At 44.4% G+C, this 27,090-nt stretch overlaps 2 non-coding genes across 2 annotated transcripts; both read left to right on the top strand.

Annotated features, from left to right (window-relative positions):
- Nucleotides 1-24,791: 24,791 nt before the first annotated feature.
- Nucleotides 24,792-24,910, top strand: LOC144778846 (5S ribosomal RNA). Its single transcript, XR_013600641.1, has one exon. It is a non-coding gene; the product is annotated as a 5S ribosomal RNA (ribosomal RNA).
- Nucleotides 24,911-26,478: 1,568 nt separating this feature from the next.
- Nucleotides 26,479-26,585, top strand: LOC144780567 (U6 spliceosomal RNA). Its single transcript, XR_013600755.1, has one exon. It is a non-coding gene; the product is annotated as a U6 spliceosomal RNA (small nuclear RNA).
- Nucleotides 26,586-27,090: the final 505 nt, after the last annotated feature.

Below are 27,090 nucleotides of genomic sequence, written 5' to 3'. Positions count from 1 at the left end.
AACCCATAAGTCAATCAATTATACCACCTACAGGTCAATCAGTAATGGCAGAACATGTTTGCGTGCTTCAAAGGAAAAGATTATGGAATAGGAAAACACAGGGAGAGAATAGCGAAGGCCAAAAGATAAGATACAGCCCGAGAAGAATTCTAAAAGCTAACAGATAGTTGATACAGGGATTAGGTGGTCCAGACAAGAATTAGTTAGGCCAGCTGGTGTCTGAGATGGGTTTCAAGACAAGGACAGAGGGGGTTTTCAACACGTTGCAGTCCAAAGGGCAGAAACACTTTGTGAATCATGCAGCCTGTGTAAAGGCAACACAAAATGGAGTTGAATGTAAAATGGAGTCAAAATTAGGGAACATCAGACCCTCCTTTTGCCATTACACAGGCAAATCCTAATTCATTGCTAGGCAAGCAGTTTACTCATTTTATAAAAACAGGAATAAGTAAGCTATCAGCAGGAATACAAAGAGAACAAAGCATTTAACATTTAGATAGCAAAAGAAAGTAATGACCACTATTACAAACAGGTTTATCATTTTTTTTCACAACCCTGGGCAAAAGCAAATCCTAAAATTATCTAGTAACATTTTTTAGGGCTCCTATGCATTGCAGAAACTTATTATATATTCAGGTGGAACAGTGGCGAACCTTATCAATGCTCTCAGATGAAAAGGGATACTCTTCCACAGGGAATGGACTTTATTCTGCTTTTACTAAACAGAATACTACTTTAAAACAATGCCAGCAAAACAACAAGAATCAGTCTCCTAACACCCATTTTATGCAATCGCACGGAAACCACTTGTGCAACCAACTATGCCCAGAGTCCGTTCAAGCCTCTCTGGCAGGCTTCTATCGTCCATCAAATCTGCTCCCATTGTTGCATGGGCCTCTTGATTCAGGCCTCCCATAAAAAAAAATAGTGTTTCTCAGTATCCGTTGGAGTGCCCTCCTGGCAAACACTCACAGCTCATTTGAAAGTCTCAATGTCTCAAGGCAGTGCACCAATATCTCTCCTACAGATAGTGTGCTCTTCATTGATCAAGGGCACAGATCATCTTATGCAGATCCGGGTCTACATTCTCAGGCTCCAACACTCATTACTCAGTGTCAGTGTCAGAGAACGCTCAGGCTGCTCTTTCATGGGCACCATAATGTAGTGCCTTTCTCCAATCAAAACTCAGGCCAAGGGGCTCAAGGGACTGCACACTGTCAGAGGTTACCAGCACATGACAGGTGGAAAAACTGAAGCCTCCAAACAACAAGAATCCTTCTCTTTCGCTCTTTTGCACTCAAATTCTGGTTCTGTGATGTCCAATGCCGTCTGATGGAGCAAGTGCGATGCTTTAGAGATACCATTGATGGCGCGCTGGCGATCGCTATCCAGCCTTGCTTCTTTTCTGGGTGCTGGGACTAGTGACATAGGAAATGTGACACAGTTGTTAGTTTCCTTCAATTCAGTACAGAAACAGTTCATTGTATAACAAGGGGGCTGCAAGCAGGTGGCCTGCAATCTTCAAAGGAGTGGTCATACGCCATGGGAATACAAAGACAAAGGCAGTAGGCAAAACAGTGCCTCTAGCCTCTTCAATTGTGGTAGCATATCCTCTACCATCTAAGGGTAGATAGCGACATGGGAATTCTATCTGAATGGATGTCCTCACGCATGGTGACATCGTCTAATGGGGTAAACATATTTTTTATCTCAATGATTACATATAGGTGTTCCCTATCTAGAACACCTAAAAAGAGAAATTGCATAATACAGATTATCAGGGACATGTAGATACCTCCCTTTTAATAACTGTGCATCAAGTGCACTAAGCAATACAAAGGCTAATGATCACAAATGTGGAAACAAAAGACAAGAACTAGAGAGTCCTGGAATTTCCATGATTTGGAACCCATCTCATCCACCAAAAATTAAAGAAGCAGGAACAAAAGTGTAAAAATCCAAATTAAAATAGTCATTGAAAATGTGTCATGTTGAAAAAAAATATATGTAAGGTATCTCCTATTGAGGTGGGAAACTTTTCTTACTATAGTATTGAGTCAGTTAACCAGTCCATCACTACCCTGACAGTCAGACTGGAAAATATCAAAGTAGGCCTATGAAAATTCTTAAAAACCAGCCTGGTCATACAAAAGGGAATTATGCATAATATGGGGGTTCCTAGTACATTACTGCAATCTGGATGTGTAAACCTGAACAATACACCAACAATAATAAAAGCTTACTGGTGAAAGGAATATGGAACAGAGAAATGGGACTAGGTCACAGCTAAAATCCCCAATAGCTAGGCACGATGCGACATCGGTCAGGGGAGAAGTAACAAAAGAAAAATCTATAGGAAGATCAAGGAATTACTTGGGTGAACAAAAATCAAAAATAGTTCAGAAAAGTTAGCTCTACCGCTGGCCGCTAAACCATATACCGTAACCTCAGCTAATGTTCCAGTTCCTTCTTCAGGGAAAAAAATGAAACCTTGTTTTTATGGTACAAATCCATACACTACTTAGGAAGCAGAACAAAACTGACTAATGTAATATAGAAATTAGGTCACCATGTACAAGAGTCACAGATCTATAATTTACCCTTACGTCCAATCAGGATACATAAATCTAGGGCTGCCTGTTCCTTAAGGGAAGGGGGCAGTAACTTGACTAACAGCAGGTGACACACTTTGATCCTGTATATCTCTTTTTTTTATTTTTCTTCAAATACCATTATAGCCAAATTTGACACTGATGAACACATATTTGAGGACTGATTTCTTGCTTTAATCCCCCAAGGAGGTCCCCTGGGTCCTCTCCCTTGAGTACTAACCCTGCAAATTCTCCGACCACTCATCTGTTGTGCTTGCCATTATGTTACCCGACTTACTATAAAGACATGAACCTTGGGTGTTTGCATCATCAGCCTTAAGGGACGCAGTATTCAGAGCAAAGAGGACAGCCATGGATGATTATTTTAAACAGAATGTAGGGTCAGTTGGCTCTTATCAGACAATCTCGGAAGCATTTTAAGTTTACATAAGATGGACAGCAATCTCAGAGCATACGAAGTCCTTAAATCCATGTGGACCTGGCTTCGGAGTCCTAAGAGGGAGTTAAATAGGGTTCAATGACAGAATATCAACTCCCAAAATATCCCCATACACAAATATCGAGTTTTTAATATCGATGTAAAAAATATTGACATCCTATATTTACTGTTGTAAGTACACATTTAAAAAAATATATAGATGAGAAAATATAGTTGTACGAAATATCGATTTTAATATATATAAAAATAATATTAAATATATAAAAAATAAAATTAACTTAAAACATTAATTGGATTTAATATACATGTGAATAAATATAACAAATACATTTCATTTAAACATACGTACATAAAATGTAATTATATATATATGTATTTTAAAACAATTTGTAAACTATTTATTGTATTATTCTAAAAGTGTATAAATAAATAGACTCGTGAGCAAGGGAGGTGAGCTCCTGAAACGCGTTGAGTTTACTGCCAGAAACCTGCAATAAAGCGTTTCTTGAAGATAAAAGGTGTTCGGGTGTTTTTTGACGGAGAAAGTGTCAAAAAGTTTGACTTTATATATATATATATATATATATATATATACAAAAACACCAATAACATAAAGTATAATAAATTACTTTATATTATAAATTAAAACATTAAACTATTTTAAAGTCTTTAAAATAAAATTTTCAACTTCAGTGAATGCAACAGTAGAAAAGGTGCTGGATAGCGTAGGGGTAAAAATTACTATTGCCACTCCAGTGAGTGCAACAGTAGGGAAAGTGCTGGATAGCAGAGGGGTAACAATTACTATTTCCACTCCAGTGAGTGCAACAGTAGGGAAAGTGCTGGATAGCGGAGGGGTACAAATTACTATTCTCACTCCAGTGAGTGCAACAGTAGGGAAAGTACTGGATAGTGTAGGAGTAAAAATTACTATTCCCACTCTAGTGAGTGCAACAGTAGGGTAAGGATTTGATAGTGGAGGGGTAAAAATTACTATTACCACTCTAATGAGTGCAAGAGTAGGGAAAGTGCTGGATACCGTAGTAAAAAAAAATACTATTCACACTGAAACACTTAAAAAAAATATATATATATATTAAAAAATCAAAAATATAATAAAAATGAATAATCAATATTTTAAATTAATGTTTAAAACATATAAAAAAACACATATAACTATAGTAATTATAGTAGAAAGAGGTTTGGCGGCGCGGCCAGGGCGACTGACTACAGAAACTGAGGATCATGGTTCGATCCCCGGCACCTGCGGTAGATTAGCCCAGCACCATGTGACTCTGGGCAATAGCTTGCTTAATCTTCCCGACGGCCCCCAGTGCCTAGAGACCCTTACGGGTGATTGTGCGCTTTACAAATGTGAATATATATATATAACAAAAGCTTACAAATACTATATACAAAAAAAAGAACAAATACTTTTACCAACATATATTTATTTTAAAATACTTACAAAAAAAACAACTAATGACAAAATAAATATATATATAATTTCCTAACCCCTAACACCATACTAATAATAAAACACTTCACATTTCTCAATTAAGTGTATTTTCATATTTTACATAATTAGTAAACAATTAAAAAATTCTTACTAATAAAAGATGTATAAATATTAATTTACTACACACACTTCAACACTATAATTTTCACCACACAAACTAAACTAATCTATCACGTAATAACACATTTAGAAAAGATTTTAAAATTATAATCCATTACTATGAACAACTAATAATTAAATTATTAAAATGTATTTAATACCCACACTTTACCCCTTTTACAAAATAAATATAACAAAAAAAAATCAAAAATTACCCCAAATATGAATCTATTAACATTAATTAACAACTATATATTAATTAAACACAAATTACTTCCCAACATTTATGCCTACAAACACCACAACACACACTTAAAATTAATTAGACAATTACCATAATTGATTTACAAATTAATTACATTTAATTAATAACCAATTATTAATTCATAAATTTAAATTAAATTACTTCCCACCATTTATATCCACAAACACCACAACACACACCTAAAATAAATTACATAATTACAATAATTATTTAATAATTAATTAATTGAAATGTAATATTTATTTTAATTATTTATTTAAAAGGTTTTATATAGCGCTGGCTCCACCCTGGGGTATCAGAGCGCTTTACATTGGAATGACAATAGTTCATGGAATACAAAACAATGATGTCCAAAAGAAGCATTCAGACATGACGGACTTGACTTAAAACAAATGCAAACAAGTAGCAATTTACAAAACAACAGGTGAAGAGAGTAATTACAAATTATTACACAGAATAAAGAAGGTGGACTAATTTTTTGTGAATAAGGAAGGGTTGTGCAAATGGGAAAAAAGGGGGGAGGGGAAGTTTTCGGAAAGGGGTGGTAGGGTGGAAGAAAAAGTGAAGATGGGTAGGGAAGGGGGTGAATAGGTAGGGTCGACACAGGAGGAGTGAAGAGAGGGGGAAGACGGGATTTCAAGAAGGGGGGAGAGTATAACAGGTATGGTAATGTAAGGAATAAGGACCCCAATATTTGTTGAGCTGTGCACTTTAAGGTCTTTTTTGAAACTGGCGTATGAAGGGTTGAGTCGTAGCTCTTTAGGGAGGGCAGTCCAGATGCTGGGAGCCTTACCAGAGAAGGAGCGAGATTGCACAGCTTTCTTTTATAACAGAGGGGGGACGAGGAGGAGACAGTTGGTACTTCTTGGCGGTCAGGCACTGCCCGCTTTATTGAGTTTGTTTGAAAGAAAAAGCGGGGTCTTTTGATGAAGGGCTTTGTACGTAATTCAGGCTATTTTATTGGAGGATCGGCCTTCGATAGGAAGCCATTTAAGGGTGTTAAGAGCAGGCGAGATGTGGTCAGAGAGTTTGCAGTCAGTTGTAAGCTTTGCCGCTAGGTTGAGAACAGATTTGAGGGGGTCAAGGTGGACTTTGGGAGATCCAAAGAGAGTAGGGCGTTGCCATAGTCAATTTCCGAGAGGACTAGAGATTGGACAACAGATTTCAAATCTTCCAGTGGAATGAAAGGTTTGATGCGAGATGTGGAGCGTGAAAAGTGCTCCGTTTCCAGAATTGTTTATATGGGAATTGAGCATTAACTTACTGTCAATGGTGATGCTAAGGGATTTTACTGATTCGGATAAGGAGAGCGAACAGTTTAGGGCATTAAGGTCAGAGATCCATGTTTGGATGGGTAGTGGGTTGTTTTTAGGAGAGAAAAGAATGTTTTCAGTTTGTTTGGTTTGGTTTGAATTTGAGATGATTTGATGAATATTAGCCTGGGCAGTGTTAAGGTGTAGGACATCTAAGTGGGATTTTATTTTATAGTACAGTTGGGTATCGTCGGCACACAGGTGATAGTTAATACCGGATTTTTTAAGTATGAGGGTAAGGGGAGCCATAAATAAGTTGAACAGACCAGGAGAGAGGATAGATCCTTGGGGGACACCAAGGGAGACAGGAGTGGGGTTGGAGAGACAGTTTGGGATTTTGATTTGCTGGGATCTGTGTTGGGAATAGGAGGTGAGCCAGTTCAGGACAGTGCCATTAAGACTGACACGAAGTTTAAGTGTTTTAAGTAAAGTTAAATGGTTAACTGAATCGAATGCCGCGGAGAGGTCTTGGAGAATGAGTAGGCAGGTCTCACCATTATCCCGGGCATGGTGGATGTCATCAACTATATTTAGCAATGCAGTTTCAGTGCTGCAGCCTTTACGGCAGCCGGATTATAGGGGGTCGAGTAGGTTGTACGTGTCAATGTGTTTATCCAATTGAAGAAGGGCACATTTTTCAAGGGCTTTTGAAAGAATGGGGAGGTTTGGGATGGGGTGAAGATTATTAGGGTTGTTAGGGTTTTTAGGAATGGGGTTTACCTGTCCGAGTTGAAGGCAGATCGGGACGCACCCCAAGGAAAGGGAGGAGTTGATGATTTTGGTCCAATAAGGTACAATGATGTGTTTATGGTCTTTGACGAGGGTAGACGGGAGGGGGCTTTTGTGTGAGAGGATGGTTTTAATTTGGACAGGATGTTAAAGACTTCTAGTACGGAAACGGAGTGGAAATTCTGCTGGAGGCATTATTTTTTAGCTGTATTTTGTTAGGGTAGGTTTCAGGAGGGGTTATTGAAAGTTGGTGCGGGGGGAGGCAGGGGACAAGATCAGAGGGGAGGGTGTTGGAGTAGTAACATGGGTATATTGGGGGTTGGGAGGGATCCGAGTTAAAATGAAAGATTGGTCAATTTTAGTGATTTTTTGGGAGAAAAAGTTAGAAATTTCTTGACATTTGTTGGCAGAGGCAGTCAAGTGGAGGGGGAGGGGAAGGTTTGGTTTCTAACAATATTGAACAGTTCTCTGGGTCTATTTTTGGCATGGGCGAGTTGTGAACAAAAGAATGATGCCTTTTCAAAGAAAAAGTGTTTCTTGAAAGTAGATCTAGTGGTTCTAAGGAGGACGAGATTGGAGGGGGAAGGGTGTTGTCTCCAAGTTCTTTCATCCAGTCTGAGAGCACTTCTTTCATTGGTGAGGGCTGAGTTTAACCATGATTTGGAAGGGATATTTTTGTGAGTTTTTCATTTGGATGGTGCCAGTTGATCTAAAACCTCGGAGACAGTTTAATTATAGTGCTCAGTGAGCTCATTTGCATTAAGAGAGAGAGGGGTGCAACTAAGTTGAGCTTGGAGTTTGGCCTCCAGTACACCAGGGGTGATAAGATTAAGGTTTTTGGTAGAAATGTTGTTTTTGTTGTTTTTAGGTTGGGGGCGGGGCTAAGGATGAGATCATGAACAGTATGAAGTGGTGGTCAGACCAATCGACAGGGATAATGTTAGATAGGGATGCCAAATCATTGTTTGCAATGATGGCGTCAAGAGTCGCCCCTTTAGAGTGGGTTGGGTAATTGCAGAGTTGTTTGAGGTCATTAATCTCAAGAAGGTTATTGAGAAGTTTAATGGTAGGGTCCTCGTGCACGTTCCAGTGAAGGTTTGGATCTCCTAGTAAGAGATTTTTAAGAGCTAGAAAGTGACAATTGTGTAAGAAATGTCAGAAAATTTCTCAGCGAAGGGAAGAGGTTCACCCGGAGGGTGATCGATGTTGTGTAGATGTATTGGGGGAGCGTCTTGGATCTTAAGTTCCGCTCCTAGGTATTATTCAAAGGTTGCAAAGTCTGTGGGCCCGATTCACAGAACTAACTTAAGACAAAATCCTAAACTTACTACTTTTGGTATTCACAGAAGTTAGGATTTTGTCTTAAGTCTGTCTTAAGACAGACTTTTTTTTTTTTTTTTTTTTAAACGTTTTTATTGTTTGCAAGAAGTGACAAAATTCATAGCAGATCAGTTCCATAATTAACATACAGTTATAAATTCATTACATTGAGGAATGAAAACATTATACAGTATTTCATAAATCAAGCTTCACATTGATTCTACAATTAAAGTACTTAACTACAATAACAGAAAAAAAAAAAACAGATTAGGCCTAATCACAACTCTTGACCATCAAAAAAGCTCTTCCAAATCTTTTCTTTTTTCAGAAGGGCTTTAGGACCTCTAAGCTTAGCTAGAGAGAACTCCATAGTTCTAATTTCATATACCAAAGCTAGCCAATCAGCAACCTTGGGGGGTTCTTTAGAAATCCAGACCCTGGCTATAATTAATCTAGCACAAGCTAGCAAAATCGTTAAAAGATCTTTATTGGGACAGTTCCTATCTTGAATATCTAACAAAACCCATTGTGCCGTAAACTCCATTGAGCTTATTTGGTAAAATTGAAGATAGTAAGATATACGATTCCAAAAATTGGAAAGTGCAGGACAGTAAAATAACATATGTTCGATTCCAGCCGCGGCAGTATCACATTTAGCACACTTGGATTTATCGGTCAATGAGTTACCTTGTGACCAGCTGGATATCCTTTGTGGCGTATAATATAGCTCCGTAACTGTCCTATATAGTTGCATTTTCAAGTTGGAAGAGTGAACTATATCATTTAAATGGGTTAGGGCATTACCAATGTGAACTGAATTAATGTTTTGATCTAATCTACGAGACCATTTAGCTGCAATTTGAGTTGTGTTTTCAACCTTCTCCTTAATAAGCCAATGATATCCCCATTTAATCAGTGATTTAGTTTTTTCTGAATAGATACCCTCAAGAATTTCAGATTGTCCGACTTCCATTATCTTCAATTTGTTGCAAAAAAAATCTCTAAGTTGTCTATATTTAAAGTGCATATCATCAGTAAGCCCATTAGTAATTTTTAAATTCTCAAAATCCATTAACCCATTGATACCATACAGGTCTCCTAGTGTGTTTATACCTAGTCTCATCCACCGATTACCCAAACCATCCGAAAAGATGCCAGGAAGGCCAGGATTATTCCATAGTCTAAGCTCAGCGTTATAAAATGAGGAATTGCTAATGTGCAGGATTTTGTCCCAAATTCTGATAGCATGCTTAGCCGTCTTAAATTTTACTCTTTTGAAGTAACTAGGGTCGTGAACCCGTAATAGAAATTGGTTGGCATCTGCCCCCAGCATATAGTGATGGAAAAATAAAGGAGGAGTACTCTTTAATAGGCTCCTAATGCGCAAAAAAAAAGTAGCTAAAAAATAGAGGTTAAAATCCGGAAAGGTAAGTCCCCCCTTAGAGATAGGTAGTGTCAGAAGTTTAACCGCCCTCCGTGCCTTTTTATACCCCCAGATAAAGCTGCTACAGATACCATCCAATTTCTTAAAAAACAGCTTATTTGGCAGTAGCGGTATAGCTCTACACAAATAAAGTAACTTAGGTAAGATTTTCATTTTAATCAGATTTAATCTCCCTAGTAAACTCAGAGGTATCTTATGCCATTTTTTAAAGCTCGCAGTTGTTTCTTTGAGAAATGCCCCATAGTTTATTTCAACAATTTTCTCCACTTTAGCCATAAGCTTTATACCTAGATATACAGCTTCTTTGCAGGTCTTATAATTGCATGCAGCCGGGGTGTAATTAAGTATGATTTGGGTTTTGTTAACATTTAATTTATACCCAGAGATTTCCCCATACTTGTATGCTTCCTCTATAATTGCTGGCATAGCTTTACACACATCCGATGTATATATTGCGATATCATCCGCAAAAGCTGTTAATTTAAGGGTTATGTCCCCATGTTGAGCAGGTATTATATTTGTTTGGGCATTTAAAGCATTTAAAAAAGGTTCTAAGGATAAAGCAAATAATAATGGTGAGAGGGGGCATCCCTGCCTAGTACCTCTAGAAATCTTAAAATTGTTAGAATCTGTGCCTCCGTAACTAATCACTGCCCGTGGTTCATCATAAATTGACATAACCCAGTCTAAGTAAGGGCCATTTATACCCATTTTTCTTAATACTGTCCATAAATAATCCCACCCCACTCGGTCAAATGCCTTTTCCGCATCTAACATTATCATACCAAGTGGGGTGTTAGTGGTTTCTGCTACATCCAAGGCAGTTATGGAAGTATTAACATGCATAGTGGTATCTCTACCTATCACAAAGCCATGCTGTTGGGGATTAACAATATCTGGCATATGGGGCGCTAGCCGATTAGCGAGAATTTTAGCAAAAATTTTCACATCGGAATTTAGTAGAGATATGGGCCGGTACGATCCACACTCTTTTTCTGGCTTCCCCTTTTTCAAAAAAAATATGATTTTAGCGAGTTTCCATGAAGAAGGAGCTTGTTTAGAAACAATAATAGAGTTAATAACTGTTTGTAGTAATGGAGCCAACTCTTGATAGCAGAGTTTATACAATTCTCCTGGTATACAATCTTCCCCAACTGCCTTACCTAAGGGTAAATGATCGATAGCTATTTTAATCTCCTCAATAGTGATGTTTGAATTTAGATGTTGAATTATTTCATGTTTAAGTTCTTGCGTTGTGCTTAGATGTTGATCAAGATATTTTTCAATGTCTAATTTGCTCGGTAGCTCCTCTGGGGTATATAGATGCTGGTAAAATTTAACGAATTGAGTTAAGATTTGATCTTCTTGCCCATATAACACTAAATCTGACCCCATTATTTCCTTTATTCTAGTTTTCGCTTTCCTATCTGCGGTTTTAAAGGCTAATATTTTTCCGATGCAGTCGCCGCCTTCATATTGATCTAATTTGTATTTATGTAATCTAACCGCATACCTTTCCCTTAGCGTTTTCTTAAGTCCAGCTTGTAGCCCTGCTAGTTGTGTTCTAATCAGATCAATATTATTTTTTGATTGCAATGTTGCTTCAGCCAGTTGTGATTCCAGATCTGATAGTTTAGATGTCATATCCTTATTCTTATTGCGATTTTCTGCATTAAGCCTATAGATATACTGTTGGACACAACCTCTGATACTACACTTGCAGGTGTCCCATACAGTATTGATGCTCGCTGTGTTAGTATTTAGCATAATAAATTCCTGTATATGATTTTTGATTAATGTAATGAAAGTTGGGTCAACCAATAAGTGTCTAGGAAAAGTGAATTTTCTTAGTTTTACATTCTGATTTTCAATGTTGATTTCCACAAGAAGAGGATTGTGATCCGATGTTATTTTGGGACAGATTTCAATCGTGCAATTTTCTAAAATATGTTCAGAGGCCCATATCATGTCAATCCTAGAACATGATCTATGCGGGGCAGAGTAATAGGTAAAACCTGGCACCTTTGGATGTTTAGACCGCCATATGTCTCTAATATTGTTTAGTCTTGCCAATTCTAAAATCGCAGTTCTAACTTTGTGCATTCTCTTATAATTCATTGGCCCCGTAGAATCCATTTTATAATTCATCACACAATTAAAGTCTCCAGCAATTATAATTTCCCCTTCCCATTCTAGTAATTCTAAACTTAAATCTTCATAGATTTTAGGCTTATCAATATTTGGGCCATATACCACACAGAATACTAGTTTAGCTTTAGCACCTTGAATCTGTGCTATTGCCCATCTGCCTCTATTATCTGTGGCAGTTTTCATTATGTCTAATTGAATTGTTCTTTGTTTTAAAATAGCGACCCCCCTTATGGTCTCATTCAGCGAAGTACAGATAACCAATTCATAACCTAGTTGTGTTAGCAATTTTTTATCTTGATATTTTATATGAGTTTCTGACAACAGCACTATGTTAGGGTTATACATTTTAATCTCTTCTTTTACTAAATTTCTTTTACTTTTATTATTTAGGCCATCTACATTCCAACATAAAATTCTTAACTTAAGCATTTATTTAATATTGATTTTATACATAATGTACTCCTATTCCTCCATGTTTTAACCTTCATTAACATTACATTCCTACTTTCCTTAAACAAAAATAAAACGTCAAAACTTGCAAACACATTTTTCCTTTTTATCACCACCCCCCACCCCCGACTCCCGTTGCCACCCTTGCCCTTGTGGCAACCCCACCCCCTCCCTTGCAACACCCCGTTTCTAGGGGGGGAGCTCCCCTCTAGCATTGCTGCCGTTGGAGTGGCAGCTCTGTGAAGAAGCATGCATGAGTGGTTGCTCAAACCTAAGTTGATTCATACTTTTAGTACCTTTAGTATCTATATTCAGCTCACATTTCAAAGTATCGCAAAATATCGCACTAAAATAGAGGAAGAAGAAAAAGAAACAGAGCGAATAGAGGCTATATACATATGCCTGTATCTAACCTGCCTTCTTATATATTAGAAAAAAAAGAGAAGGTAAAAGAAAAAAAAAAAAGTATAGCCCTAGTTCTCTTTTTCTTTTTGCTTTCTTCTTTCATTATCACATGAAAATTTTTCCAAGCATTGTTCCGCAGATAAAGGATCTGTGAAAAAGGCCACTTGTCCATCCCGAATGACTTTAAGGCGAGCAGGTTCTTGCAGATAGGCCAAGCATCCTATATTTTTAAAGGCATCAATTAATTTCCGGAGTTCCCACCGTTTATCCATAGTTACCTTAGTTAAATCAGACTTCACAAAAAAAGTGAAGTTATCAACGGTTACAGGATTATTTGGCTTTGCTTTTAGTGCAACTGCTTGTCGCAAAAGAAAATTGCCAAAGTAAATCAAAAAAGGTCTTGGGAACTTGCTGTTAGTGTTCCTTTGAACTAACGGAAGTCTGTGTACTCTTTGGAGTTGAGAGTCCCAATCCCAATCCGCGAGATCCACAAAGGCCCTTTGAAAAAGTTTGACCACAAAAGCTCTCGGGTCTGACCCCTCAATACCTTCCGGTATTCCAAATAATCTAAGATTTTGTCTTCGGGCCCTATTTTCCAAATCTTCAACTTTGGCTTCCAGAAGGGTCACTCTAGAAGTATTTTGTTTAATAGTTGAAGAAGCATGATTAACATCTTCTTCCACCTCCACTATTCGTGTTTTAATATCTTCTATTTCTTTGCTTATTCCTCCTAGATTTTGACAAATATCCTTCATGGTTCCTTGTATTTTAGTGTTATCCTCTCTTAGTTGGAGGTATTGTTGTTGACTCTCAACCCTTTGATCTAGCAACGTCTGCATAATTGCCTCCATTGATATGCCTTTTGGTGGTATGAAATTGGAAGTGTCAGAAGAGCATGGCGGAGAAGAGTTTCCAGCTTGTACTATAGACCCTCCAGATATTGTTTCTTGCAGATTTAAATATGTGCCTGTTGACACTTCAACCGAAGAATCTAATTCCCCTACTTTTCCTGGATTATCTTCAGAATTATGATCAATTTGATCTAGTTGTGTCTGTGTTTTCCTCAAACTGGATACTATAGTTTCCTCGGCTACGTTTATCTCCTCATTATTTGGATTTGACAGCTCGATATTTTGTTCCATACTTGATTTCTCGAACTCATTTGATATAGTTTGCAACATAGAGGTATCTAGAGTACCAATAGAAATAGAAGAGACACCAGGAGTCTCTGAATGTATCACAACATTTAAGTCATTATTCTCCTCTTCAGAGACTATGATCGTATTACTAGAGACCTCTTGATTCGAAGGTAGTACATTTACATTAGAGTCGATTAGGGGATCCATAGGTCTGTCCACGTTTAGGCTTGTATTATTACTTAAATTATCCTCTTGAATTTTACTCAGCTGCCCGTTGAACTCGTCCGGACTGGCCCCCGAGAGTCTTAAGGCCATATTCTTTACTCCGCCTTTAGCTTCTATCCACCTTCTCAAAGGGCTGTCATCAATTAAGCGACTTCTTTTATTTTCGACCATTTCTTTACCTGTTGCTTTTAATAGGAGGATTTTTTGTTTCGTCTTAACCTTTCTCTTAGCTTTCCTTGGTACCAACTTTTTATTAGTTATTGCTTTGGGAGTCTCATTAAGCCCTTCTTCTTCTTCCGAAATTTCCTCGTAGTCTACATTTGATTCTTCATCTGATTTAGTTCCAGATTCCTGACCTAAATCAATCACACCCTCTCCCTCCTTCTCCTTCTCTCTTGGTTTGTGTTTATCAATCTTTACACATATATTATTGCTAGCGTTAGAAATCTCGGAGCCTCCCAGTTGATCTTGTACCATCTGTAGTGGTTTATTGGTTAAATCAGTCTCTGTATTGCTCGCAGTTTCACTAATCTGGACCAGCTTCGTTTCACTAGTTCCCTTAGTTTCCTTAGTTACAGAGTTTGTAGGCCCCTTGTCTATAGATACTTTATCCGATCCTTTCTTGCCACCACGTCTCTCAGTAGTAAGCCCAATATCCTGAGTGGCTTCCTGCGTACCCCTCTCTGCCTGTACCTCTCCGGATATTTTACCTAGTTCATTATTTCTGGCATATGTTTCTTCGTTTTTATTTTTATTTTTATCCCCTTTAACATTCTCATTCCTCTTATCTTTGCCGGCAGTCAGCATCTCTGTTAAACTAGAGTCCACATTTAGCACGCCCCTGGTATTTCCCTTTGCAGCAGCGGTGGAATCAATTATCTTCCCTGGGCACAGGCTCTTACCGACATCACTTTCTATTTTTTTATCTCCATTACTAGTTCCATGGGTGTTCAGACCGGGGTTAATAGTCCCACTTAAAGATGCTTGACTGGTCTCATTCTTATCCCCCAGGGTGCTTACCACCGTGACCCCTACAGCCACCGCAGTCATAGTACCTGTAGGTATTTTTTTAGGCGCCAAAGCGGTCTTCCTGGATCTGGTCTGACGTGAGGACATCGACTCGCGCACCTCTGCTGTTTCTGTCAATTCCGCCGATTCAGCCGCTCCAGCCCGTCTCTGCAGCCGTGTTCTTGGGAAAACTCTCAGGTGTGCGCCCTGAGTCAACGCTCGGAACGCCCAGCTGATCGAAAAGGTGGAGGGCGGAGTAGTACGAGTGAAGCTCACTGCTCGGCTCCGAGAGCGAAGCAAGCTCCTGCCGTGCTGCAGCAGCTTCCACAACATTGATCCCGCCAAACACCAAACGCCAGACGCCAAACGCCAGTCACCGGCTGATCCTCTTGCACTTCTCAATACGTAAGTGCAAAATTGCCAGTAAATCAGTAAATCGCCAGTAAGCTAGTTAAATCTTCCTCTCCTTCCTCTCCTTCTCCGTTCTCCGTTCTCCGTTAGGACTCCCTTAATTGAAATTCGTGTCTTCGTACATTAGCCTCAGTTGCCAGGAGCAGACCACACATGCAGCGTCTCCACTCGGCGGCGTTCAGCCCGCCATCTTGACTCCTCCCCTGCAGATCTTGTCTCACACACACATGCCCCATCCCTTAAGACAGACTTAAGACAGACTTAAGTTAGGATTTTGTCTTAAGTCTGTCTTAAGTCTGTCTTAAGACAAACTTAAGACAAAATCCTAACTTCTGTGAATACCAAAAGTAGTAAGTTTAGGATTATGTCTTAAGTTAGTTCTGTGAATCGGGCCCTGTGTTTTTGACTAGGGAGAGCTGGAGTTCGCTTTTAAAGATTATTGCTAATCCACCTCCTATTCTCTTGGTCTTTCTTTTCTAATGATAGAGTAACTGGGGGCGGGGGGGAGTAAGTCAAGAATGGGTGTTGAATTATCATTGAGCCAGGTTTCCGTGAGGAAGGCGACGTCTATATCTTCACTAAGGATAATTACGGAAATTTTGGTCGCATGTTGAACCGCCAAACTGCAGTTCACGAGCATGCAGGCCAGGGCTTAGGGTTGTTTTTGTGTGGGGTGGGGGGCACGAGTGGATGGCGGAAAGTTGACGAATGAGTCTGGGGAGCCGGGAGAGGAGGGGATTCTGTTGGTCCCTATAATAACAGGGATGTTGGAGTGAGGAACGGCCGTTTTCTTAAGTGAGGTTGTTGGCGGGTAGGAGTTGCAGATGTCGGATAGGTCAGTGGTAGAGTGGTCACTTAAGGTGCGAAGAGGTCTATGTGTACTGTTGTGTAGTGTTGTGGTTTTCCAAGGTTTGGGATTAGTAGGTTTTTGAGGACCAGTGTATGGTGAAGTGGACCAGAAGAGGCGGGCTTTGGGGGTTAAGGGATTTAAAGTCTTTGAAATCCTCTGTAAGTCGGCGACTTCAGATACCAAGTAAGCAATATTGCAGTCAATGTTGCAAAGTGTCTGCGTTAAAAGAGTGAGATGGGACATAGTTGAGGGAGGAGGTGTTTTCTGAGTTTGTCAGGGGAGGTGTTCTGGCGTTCAGAGAGGGTGGGAGGTCTGGGGGCTATAACGGTGCGGATGTTGTGGGAGTGGGGAGGTCTGTGGGAGGAGTTCTGGCAGTCAGAGGGGGAGGTACGTGGGGAAGTACGGGATAGTTATAAGAGGTATTTGGGGCAGGAGAAGTGAAGGAGGAGTGGAGGAGGTGTGTTTGTAGCTGGTCGGGGTGGAGGCCTAGTGTTGGGAGAGGGTGAGAGGCCTGGGGGGTGGTAAGCGGGGTGCTGAAGCTGTGGGAATAGGGGAGGTCTGGGGGAGAGAAGGGTGATCTGGCAGTGTGCAGGAGGGACAGGCATGGAGAGGGGTGGGATAGTTGTAGGGGTTTGGGGACGGGACAGTAGGAGAAGAGAGGGTGTAAGGACTCAGTGGAGAGGCAATATCAGAGTTGGGGGAAGAGGAAATTCAGAGAGGTGGTGTAAGGGCAGGAGGGGGTATGGTGGTGCAAGCTAAGAGGGGAGCTTGGGGGAAGGAGAGAGGTTAGCAGTGGCGCTTGGGGTCAGAAGGTAACAGTTGTTGGAGAGCATGGGAGTTTGGGGGATGGTGAGTGAGTTTGAGATGTTTTGGGGGGTTCGGGTTGGGTGGTGGATAGGAAGTCATAGAATAGGATATATCCTTGAGGTTAGAGATGTCTAGGGGAAGAAGGGTATTTGTCGTGGAGGCAGGGGAGCACAGGTTTGTGTCTGGGGAATAGGGAGTAGAGATGGAAGGAGTAGGTAAGGGCAATTGGTGGGACAGAGTGCTGAAATGATGCTCAAAGATGTTGAGGTGGTGTTCAGTGGCTTGTATGAGGATATTTCCAGTTTTGAAGATGGGGATGTCCCTTTCACCGGGGAAAATAGGGGAAGGAGTAGTAGATAGTTTGAAACCGTAAGGAATATTGATAGATTTAGGAACTGGGAGGTAGCGTAGGAGGGTGCTCTTTCATTTGGAGAGGCGCTTAGAATAGAAAATGTAGTTGGTTATTATAGGGGACGTGAGACTGTGGTCGTTTTTTACAATTAGGGTTTCGGGATGCCGGATTAGTTATTTATGTTTAAAAATGTTCTTACAATTTTTAGAAAGATTGGGAGGATAGAGAATGGACCAAGAGTTGGGGCCATGTTTGGTGAGGGAGGGGTGTAGGGAGGAGAGAGCGGGGTTGGAGTGAGACGTGGGATTGGGACTAAGGTGAAGCATGATGGTCTAAAGGTTGGAGGAGATGGGGAAAAGAGGGAGGGTGGAGTGATATAAAGCTAATAAGAGGATAACGAGGAGTTAGGGGTGGGAGGTTGAAGTAGGATGAGGGAACAGGCTAAAACACTGTAAAAAATTGTATTGACAATAAAATATTAATTAATTAATAATAAATGGATATATACATTTAACACTAAAAACTATCAATAAAAACAAGTATTAATTAATACAAATGAATCAATACATTTTAAATAATGAAATTACTTCCCACCCTATTCCCCCATAAACCCACAACCCAGCTACAGAGCTAAAAGCGCAAAATTCATTTTAAACAAATTAATACATTTAATATAATTACATTTCTTCCCACCCTATTCCGCTATAAACCCACAACCTGCTATGGAATTATAAGCACAACATTCATATTAAAATTCATATTAAAAATACTATTAATAATACATTTATTATAATTAAAGTACCTCCCACCCTATGCCCCTATAAACCCACAACTCGCTACAGAACTAAAAGTGCAAAATGTAGATCATTTTTTTATAACTACTAAAAATCTAAAAAATACAAATGGCCCTATAAACCCACAACTCGCTACGGAACTAAAAGTGCAAAATGTAGATAATTTTTTTATAACTACAAAAATATAAAAAATACAAACAATTCTTGTACACAACATACATCACATGCAAATAAAATATACACTGAAATACATAACCATAGTAAAAACGATACTTTTAACAACTATATTTTTGCAAACGATATTGAAGACTTTGGTATTTGTAAAATCGATATTATTTACCTGAATTCGATATTCTTTTTTAAATTTCTGTAATTTTTTATTGAGTAAAAAATATTTATTTACATGGAGCATGGAATATACATGAGCGGAAAAAAAATAGAGAAAGGAGAAGGGAGAAAAGAGGGAAAGAAAGGAGCGCCGGGAAGGGGGGGGGAGGTTAAAAGTTCGATTGTCCATGTTCTGTCGGTCGTTGTTTATGCCTCTTCCTTTGCGACGCTTCGTTGTTCGTTGATATTTCTTTCCACAACCCCGGACAATAGTGAGGAGGGGGGGGGGGGACGTAGAGGTCGAGGTCCGTAGAAAGAGCGCATGGTACGCAGGAACGTGTTCCCCTTCTGCAGTGTATGAATTCTGCGATTCTGCTCCTATGGGGGTTTATGTGATGTTAGGTACCGGTCCAGGGGTCCCCACATGTTCGCTTGCCTGTGTGTTTTCGGTGAGTGTTTCGCTGTGATGTTGTCTGCCCCCCTTAAGAACGTGACCCAGTTGAGCCATGCTTGGGCGCGGCTTTTGAGGTGTCTTTCCAGTTATTTAGGACCGTTTTGACTGCCGCCGTTAGCAATAGGTCAATGAGGTCACGATCTTCTGTCGTTGTGATTGACGGGGACGCAAAGCCTAGGACTAGGCTCGGAAAATCTATGTGTATGTCTATTCCTGTGATCTCATTGATGAGTGTTCCGATTCTGTTCCAGAATCCCCTGACCTTAGGGCAGCTGAGCATAAGGTGCTCTAGGTCTCCCTTTGCTTTGTGGCAATTCCAGCATGTTTCGCTGTCTCGGATCCCCAGAGCCGCCAGGCGGTCTGGTGTCCAGTATGCCTTATGCCTAGCCAGTATTTGGTCTGGTTGAGCGCTGCCGTTATTTTCTTCCTAGTGGAGGATCTCCACATCTCTGCTTTCTCTTCCCCGCTCAGCTCCCTCCCTGTTATCTCCCCCCAGAAATTTGTAATCTTGTCGTTTAGTTTGGAGTTCTTGGGGCAGAGGGCTTTGTATAGGTGTGCTACCTGGTGTCCCAGTGTGTTGAGACTGGCTGCGAGTTGTATGAGTGGGGGTGTGCGGTTATTGAGGTTTGCCTTCCTGATGGCTACTTTGATTTTCAGGAAGTTGTAGAGCTCTATGCTTGGTAAGTTGTGTGTCCCTTTGATGGTGTCGAAAGTAGTGTATACGCCCTGTTTCTGAAGGTCCTGGGCCGTGGAGATGCCATGTCTATACCATTCGTGCATGTCTAGGACCTTATCCCTATATTTCAAGGTTGGATTATGCCGTATCGATTCTAGATGGCTGCCTTTTATGCTTGATGGCAATAGTTTGTCGACGCTCAGGAGAGCTGTTTTCGTGTTCTTTAGGACGGGGTTCTCCTTGATTGCTGGGTGCCTGGTGGCTGTAAGGAGGGTGATGGGGTTCATGCGTTTTAGTAGTCCCCACTCTAGTATCAGCCATGCTGGGGTATATTCCTTTCTTGGGTCTAACCAGTGTAGTCCCTGTCTGGCTATGCATGCTACCTGGAATCTTTTGAAGTTTGTTATATTCAGACCGCCCTGGCCTTTCGTGAGTCTAAGCATGTGTAGGCTTATTCTTGGTTTTTTCTCTTTCCACAGAAAGTTGTTAAGTATCTTGTCTAGTATCTTGTGAAAATCTTCTGTGTTCATCAATGGGAGCATGGTTAGCATGTAGTTCACCACAGGTGTTAGCATCATTTTAATTGCTTCTATTCTTCCCCACCATGTGGTGAATTTGGGCGACCACCCTTCCACTTTCTCTCTGATTTTCTTGATTATTGCCTGTTCGTTGTGCTCCAGTGTTGATTTTAGGTCTCTCTCAAAAAGGATGCCTAAGTATTTTATGGGCTTCTGTTGCCACGTTAATCCGGAGTTCCCTAGTACCTCTATTGTTGTGTGTACGTTTAGGGGTTTGCATTCCGATTTATCTCTGTTGAGCTTGTACCCCGAGATTTAAGAGTATTTGTCAATAGTGTCAGTCAGTGCTCTAATGGATCTTTCGGGGTCTTCTGTGACTATTAGGACATCGTCCGCATACGCCGCCAGCTTGAAAGTTTCTCCCCTATTGGTATTCCTACTATGTCTTCATTCGTCCTAATCATTGTGAGGAGTGGTTCAATGGCTAACAGGAATAGGGCTGGTGATAGTGGGCAGCCTTGTCTCGTACCTCTGCCTAGGTTGAGTATGTTAGATGCGCCTCCATTGACCACCACCCTGGCTTTGGGGTTGCTGTATAGGGCCATCACCATCTTCCTATAGTTTGGTCCTAAACCAAATTTCGCCATACATTGCTCTAGGAAGGGCCATGAGACCCTGTTGAAAGCTTTCTCCGCGTCTAGGGCTATCATGATTGCGGCATTGTTGCTCCTGGAGGCGTGGTTGATTATGTGGCATAGTAGTCTCGTGTTGTCGTGGGACATGCGATTTTTGAGGTAGCCCACTTGAGAGTTGTGTATGAGTTTTGGTAGGTATGCATTGAGTCTGTTGGCAAGTACTTTAGCGTATATCTTGCAATCTACATTGATGAGGGAGATCGGTCTGAAGTTCTTTGCCTCAGTTGTGTCCTTCCCCTCTTTTGGTATGACGATTATGTTTGCCTCAGCCATCGAGGGTGTCATTTGACCTGTCTGTACGCATTTTGCAAATACCTGTTTCAATGTGCGTTTGAGGATGTGCATGTAGTTTTTGTAGAAGCTAGCTGTGAAGCCATCTGGCCCTGGTGCTTTATTATCCTTGAGGCTTGCCGTGGTCTTGGCTATCTCGTCCTCCGTTATAACTAGCTCAAGGATGTCTCTTTCGCAGGCTGATATTGTGGGGGTGGTTATACTTGCTAGCAGCTCTTTGCCCCCATCCTCCTTTAGTGTTTCATCTCTGGTGTACAGTCCCTCATAGAAGTCTCTAAAGACCTCTAGTATGTCTTTGCTTGCGGTCATGGACTTGCCCTGTCTGTCTTTGATGGCTCCTATCGTGTGTTGTCGCTGTTTCCCTCTTAGGTAGGATGCTAAGTTCTTGCCTGCTTTGTTTGCAGTGCAGAGGTTAATTGATTTATATTTGTTAATCCAGGTCCCTGCTCGATCACTTAATATTCTATTGAGTTCGTACTTATGTTTGGTCAGGTTCGTAAGTGTGTTCTTGTCTTCCAAGCTGGCTATGTGGCTATTCTCCAGTTTTTTTATTTCATTTTCTAGCTCTTCAATTTTTTTGTTCCTTCCTTTGTTTAATCTGCCCTTGATTGTCATAGCTACTCCCCGTACTGTGGCTTTTAGTGCGTCCCATAGTACCTCCCTGTTTGTCTCTGGTGCATCATTAATTAGCAGGTATTCGTTTATCGCCTTCTCCATTTCGGCTTTTGCTGAGGCGTGGTGGAGTAAGCTGTCGTCGAATCGCCATCTGCGGGTTGGCTTTTCGTTGTGCCTGCCCGCCAAGGTTAGGCTTACATGTGAGTGGTCTGATACTGATCTGGGTCCTATCTCCGTGTAGTCTATGAGGTGGGTGTGTGTATCTGACATTACCTCCTCGTTAGTCTTCCTCGCCACATGATTTACATAGTGAGCTTTAGCTCCACAACAGAACCCTCCAAAGCAAAAAGAAACCACCTCCCACCCCCTCCCAACATGGCCGACCAGTCCCACCTGACCTCTATAAGAGGCGGACCGGCCCAACCAACAGCCTGTTTTTTTTGTTCTGCGCGATTCTCTCCAGAGGCGCTGTTCAGGTAAGATGGGCCGGCGTGAGCTGGCCCTGGGGTTTTAAGGTGGTGGACCTGCTCTAGCGGTCTCTGGTGCCTTATGCCTAGAAATCCCCCCCCCCTCTTCCTTCCCCCGGTCCTGTGGGGCCGGTTAGGTGCTGCTATAGCGTGCCAGTGGTTTACAGGGGGGGGAGGGGGGCGGCAGGGGATATGGGGTGTTTGGGCATCCCCGTGTATCCCCAGGTCGTTACCGAAGGGCCCGGGCCACTGTGTGGGCTTTTGGGGTCCAGCGCTCCGTTTGGCATTTATGCACCTATGTGTGCTTGCATGACTCTGTGATGATGCATATTACGCCCGTCGGGTGGCTGGGCTGCCCGATGGGTGTCGTGTTTTCCTGGGAATGCCAGGGCTGTGTGTGTTAGCACTGCGTGGGGCTCACATTTCACATGCAGTGTAACAGCTTTCAGGTTGTAATTCTGCCTGCCATGATTTCATGCACCTCAGTTTGTGAACGGGTGCTCGTGCTTCACATTGTGCCAATGCCTGGAACAGCGTTTTACTTGTTTTCAGGGCTGCAAGCGCTTCTGCACGACGTTGATCTGGTTTGCAGGTAACGTCTTTTTCACTGCATGTTTATGTGTTGTGTCTGTCTCATACGGTGTAATATGGCACAGCAGATCTGTGGTGACCTCTGCGTGGACATTATTGGCGCGGTGCCTGGCCGTGTGTTTGTGGTCGGCACTTACTCGGCGGGGGCAGGCGCGGTCCTCCCTCGATTGTCCACGGGTCCTCGGGGGCTCAGCTGGCCGGGTCCGGGTGCTCCCATCAGACCGGCCTGGGTCTCGGTAAACGCGGCGCTGGCGTCCGCGAGTTTTTTTTTTCTCTCCCCCCCAACGGCCCGCGGCTGCTTGCCGCGCTGGGGTTGGCTCCGGCGGGCTCCCGTCTCTTGTGGGCGGGGTTGGGGTTTCCGAAGGTGCCGGTGATTGCCTTGGTCAGCCGTGCACGCCGGGGTTCCCCTGCGGGCGCAGCGAATTGTACTGCCTTCTTAGGGCAGCGGACAACGCGTCAGGCTCGGGGTCTGTGGGTCCTGTGTTCGATCCTCGGTATGGATCCGGCTTGAAGGGACCAAGGAGCCGTGGCTCGAAGGTAAGGCTTGTGCCTTTGGTGGGGACAGCCCTCACAGGCCTGGGTTCGAATCCTGCCAGTGCTGTAGAAGTATCCCAAGGTGGGAAATTTTCAATGGGGCTTGTCCATATTACACACTTCGCGTGAGGTCTGAGGTCATGTATATTTATTTTGACCTACTTAATGAAGACATGTGAGGGGAAATGCATTCTTGTCCTCGCCACGTGCAGACACTGACAGCAAACATACTGTCTGTAGGTCTGAGGTTTGTTAAAGGCGGCGATCTAACCCGAGTCCTGGGGGCACTTCCCCGCCTCGGCGGGTATTGGATCTATGCAGTGTGGACTCGCCCTGACCCGTCGGGTGGGCGAGTTTCTAGAGCGCCGGACTAGTGTGCGGGGTGCTCTTCTGTGCTGCGATGCCTCTCCTCAGGTGGCGGGGGTTCAGCCTCCTCTTCTGTCGCCGTCTGCGGGGTCTCCTGGTGTTACCGCGCTGTCCCATCGGGGGGTCCTTGCGCGGCGGGTTGCCCTGCCCCCTCCTCGCCTCGTCGCCCTCTCGGTGGCCCCGGGGGGGGGGTGTATGGCCCAGGTGGGGAATTGTGGCCCAATGGTTAGACCAGCAGTCTCTGATGCAGAGGTCTAGCCCGGGACCAGGGTTCGATTCCCCGCCGCGGCAGGTCTTGGACTCAAAAGGACCTGATAATGTTAGTTGGCCTGCTTTCTCTCCATAGGATGCTTGGCCTCCTCCTTAGGGGTGTCCAGGAGTGGTCGCCTCGGGGGGAATGCCGGGATGGGTTCCGCGGAGGCATTCGTACATACGCCTTGAGTCCCTTGCGGGGGTGTGGTGCGCTATTCTGGTCTAAATTCCCGTTGGGGAGTTGTTTGGCACTGGGAGGTCGCGCAAATGCAGGGTCCATTCCAGCGTCCTTGTCGGCCTGTCCTCTTTGAGGGGCGTCCCGCCCTGGCAGGGGTGGGGCCCTTCGGCCATTCCTCCCGGTTACAGGATGTCGGTCTCCACAAGGTGCGTTCTTGTTGCCTTCCGGACCCCTGTTTCGGCGTTTCCCGGCCGCTCCCGTGTTTGTCATCCCGAGATCCTGGCTTCGGCCGTCCCGCTCCAGGGGGTTCCCTGGGGGGGAGGGGGGGGGCTGTCGCCTCCATTTCGTCCCGTCTTGGGCCGTGGCTGGCACGGTTCTTGGGCTCTTCGGGCTTGCTGGCCTTGCTGGTCTTGCGGATTCTCCGCGGAGTCCCTCCTTATCGACAGGTTGGGGTACCTGCTCCTTCCAGGGTCGACCCTGAAGGGCTTTCCGGGAGCCTATGGCCATACCACCCTAAATGCACCTGATCTCGTCCGATCTCAGAAGTTAAGCAGGGTCGGGCCTGGTTAGTACCTGGATGGGAGACCGCCTGGGATTACCAGGTGCTGTAGGCTACGGCCTGCGAGTGGATCCCACCCTCGGTTGCGGATACTTCCGTTGGGTTTGCCTTCTGGCCCGTGGGGACTAGGGCAATTCCACCCTGCCTGCGCCTGATCTCGTCTGATTTCAGTATTTCTGCAGGGTTGGGCCTGGTTAGTTCCGGGAGGGGAGACTGCCTGGGGTTCCCAGGGGCTGCAGGCTAGGGGTACTGTGCACCTGGCCCGCCTGGTGGTTCTTCTTCGCCGGGCGGGGGTCTGGGTGTTCCCCGTCTGGACGTGTGTTAGATTTGGCCTCGTCTTGTTCTGCGGTGTCTCCCCTCCGTCGGCTCCCTGCTCTATGGGAGGTGGTCCCTTCGGTGCCCGCCTCGGGCTTGTCCTCCTTCGGGGGTCGTGTGCCTGGGCCCCGTCCTCCCCTCTGGTTCGTTCAGGGGGGGGCGCCCTTTGGCGCCGGGTCGTTTGGGGGTCAATGGGTTCTCCGGCAGTCGCGCAACACGGAAGTTGCTGGCGGTCCTCCTGGCTAAGGGGTGACCTGCCGTCGTTTGCACCTGTGCTTCGATGCCCCCAGGTCTTGGTCGGGACGGTCGACCTGGTGGCGGTGGGGGTGCTGGGTTCGCTCCCTTTGGTTTCCTTGCTCGGGGATGGTTTTCTTGGGCGGAGTAGCCGGTCCTGGCCCTTCGGGCTGTCTTTTCCACGGGGTCCGACTAGGTGGAGGCGGATCGACTGAGTCGGATCTTCCTTCGTTGCCTGGTCCCACCCGGACCCCGGTGGTGTTACAGCGCCTGGGGCCTCGTCTCGGTCTGCCTCCGGTGACTCTGTTCACGGAGGGGGTCTCGGCCCTCCTGCCCGGATTCTGGTTTCTCCGCCCGGGTCCTTGTGATGCCCGGTCTTTTGCGAGGCCATTCGGTCTGATGTGCGCGTTTCCCCCGTGCCCTCTGTTATCGCGGGTCCTCGGCTGGATTCGCTTGGGCAGGGCCGGGGTGCTCCGGGGTGCTCGCCTCGGCGGCACGTGGACTCATTTTGGATCATTGCAGGGGTGAATAACTAAGGAGCTTTGGCTCATAGGTGAGTCTTGTGCCTTTGGTGCAGACGGCCCTCACAGGCCTGGGTTCGATTCCTGCCTAGGCTGGGGAGGTATCCCTAGGTGGAAGTTTTTGCCTGGCACCCGCGTGTGGTTGACACGCTTGTCGTGGTGCGTTCCGGTATTTGGATCCCGGCGGGGTCCACCGCCCCGGGTACCCTCTCCTTGGGCGAGCTGGCGGTTCGAGCCTCCTGGCCGAGCCCGGATCTTCCCGTACCGTGGTTGGGTCCCCCGCTCTCGGCGTCGGTGTTGAGCCGGCTCCTGTCGGCTGGCCCGCCTCCTTCTGCAGGCCTGATCCTGTGCCCGGCACTGGGCGCCCTTCTCGCGTTGGCGCGGTCGGCTTGGTGCTGTCCCAGCCTCCGTGGTCCCCTGGCGGGTCTTGGTTTTCCGGTCTGCGGTTCCCTGTGGGCCCGGCGGGCGGCCTTGCGGGCCGTCCACAGTCCGGTGTTTAGCTCCGGGGTTGTTTCGCCATCGCCCACGGACGCTCTGCCGGCCTCCCCCCTGGGTGCTCGCTTCGGCAGCGCTTATACTATTATTGGTACAATACAGTGGAGATTTACTGGGCCCCTGCGCAAGGGTGACGCGCAAATTCGTGAAGCGTTCCATAAGGGTTCTCTCGCTCGTTCTATGAGCTCTTCGGGGTCCGCCCTTTGTGCCCCTGGCCTCGGTGGCTTTGCGGTCCCTCACCTTTTAGGTGGTTTTTTGCCTGGTGGCAGTGGTGTCTGCTGGGCGGAGGGGCATGCGGGGGTCGTGCCTCCGCTCCCCTCCCTTCTTGCGGGTGTTGCCGGACCGTTGTTCCTCCGGCATGTCCCCCGTGTCCTTCCCGGGGTTCCTTCCCTGGGGTCCCGGACTCGGGTGGTATCTTTACCGCTTTTCCCTGCCGACGAGGTTCCTCCCTTGTCCGTGCTGGTTGTTCGGCGTGCTGTTTTGGCTTCTCTTGGCCGCACGTCTTTCCTTTCCCGGTGGGATGGCCTGTGGTGTGTCTTTGGCCCGGTTCGTTCGGGCCACTAGCCCTCTTTCCACCTTGGTTCGCTGGCTTCCACAGGCTGTCATCCTTTCCTACGCTTCGCTGGGTTCGGTGGATCGGGCGGGGGTCCAGGGTCGGTCCACGGGGTGT

The sequence above is a fragment of the Lissotriton helveticus genome, chromosome 1_1 (assembly GCF_964261635.1).
Source record: "Lissotriton helveticus chromosome 1_1, aLisHel1.1, whole genome shotgun sequence".
NCBI classification, from domain to species: Eukaryota; Metazoa; Chordata; class Amphibia; order Caudata; family Salamandridae; genus Lissotriton; species Lissotriton helveticus.
Note: the sequence above shows the minus strand (reverse complement) of the source record. Positions and strands in the feature narration are given on the sequence as shown.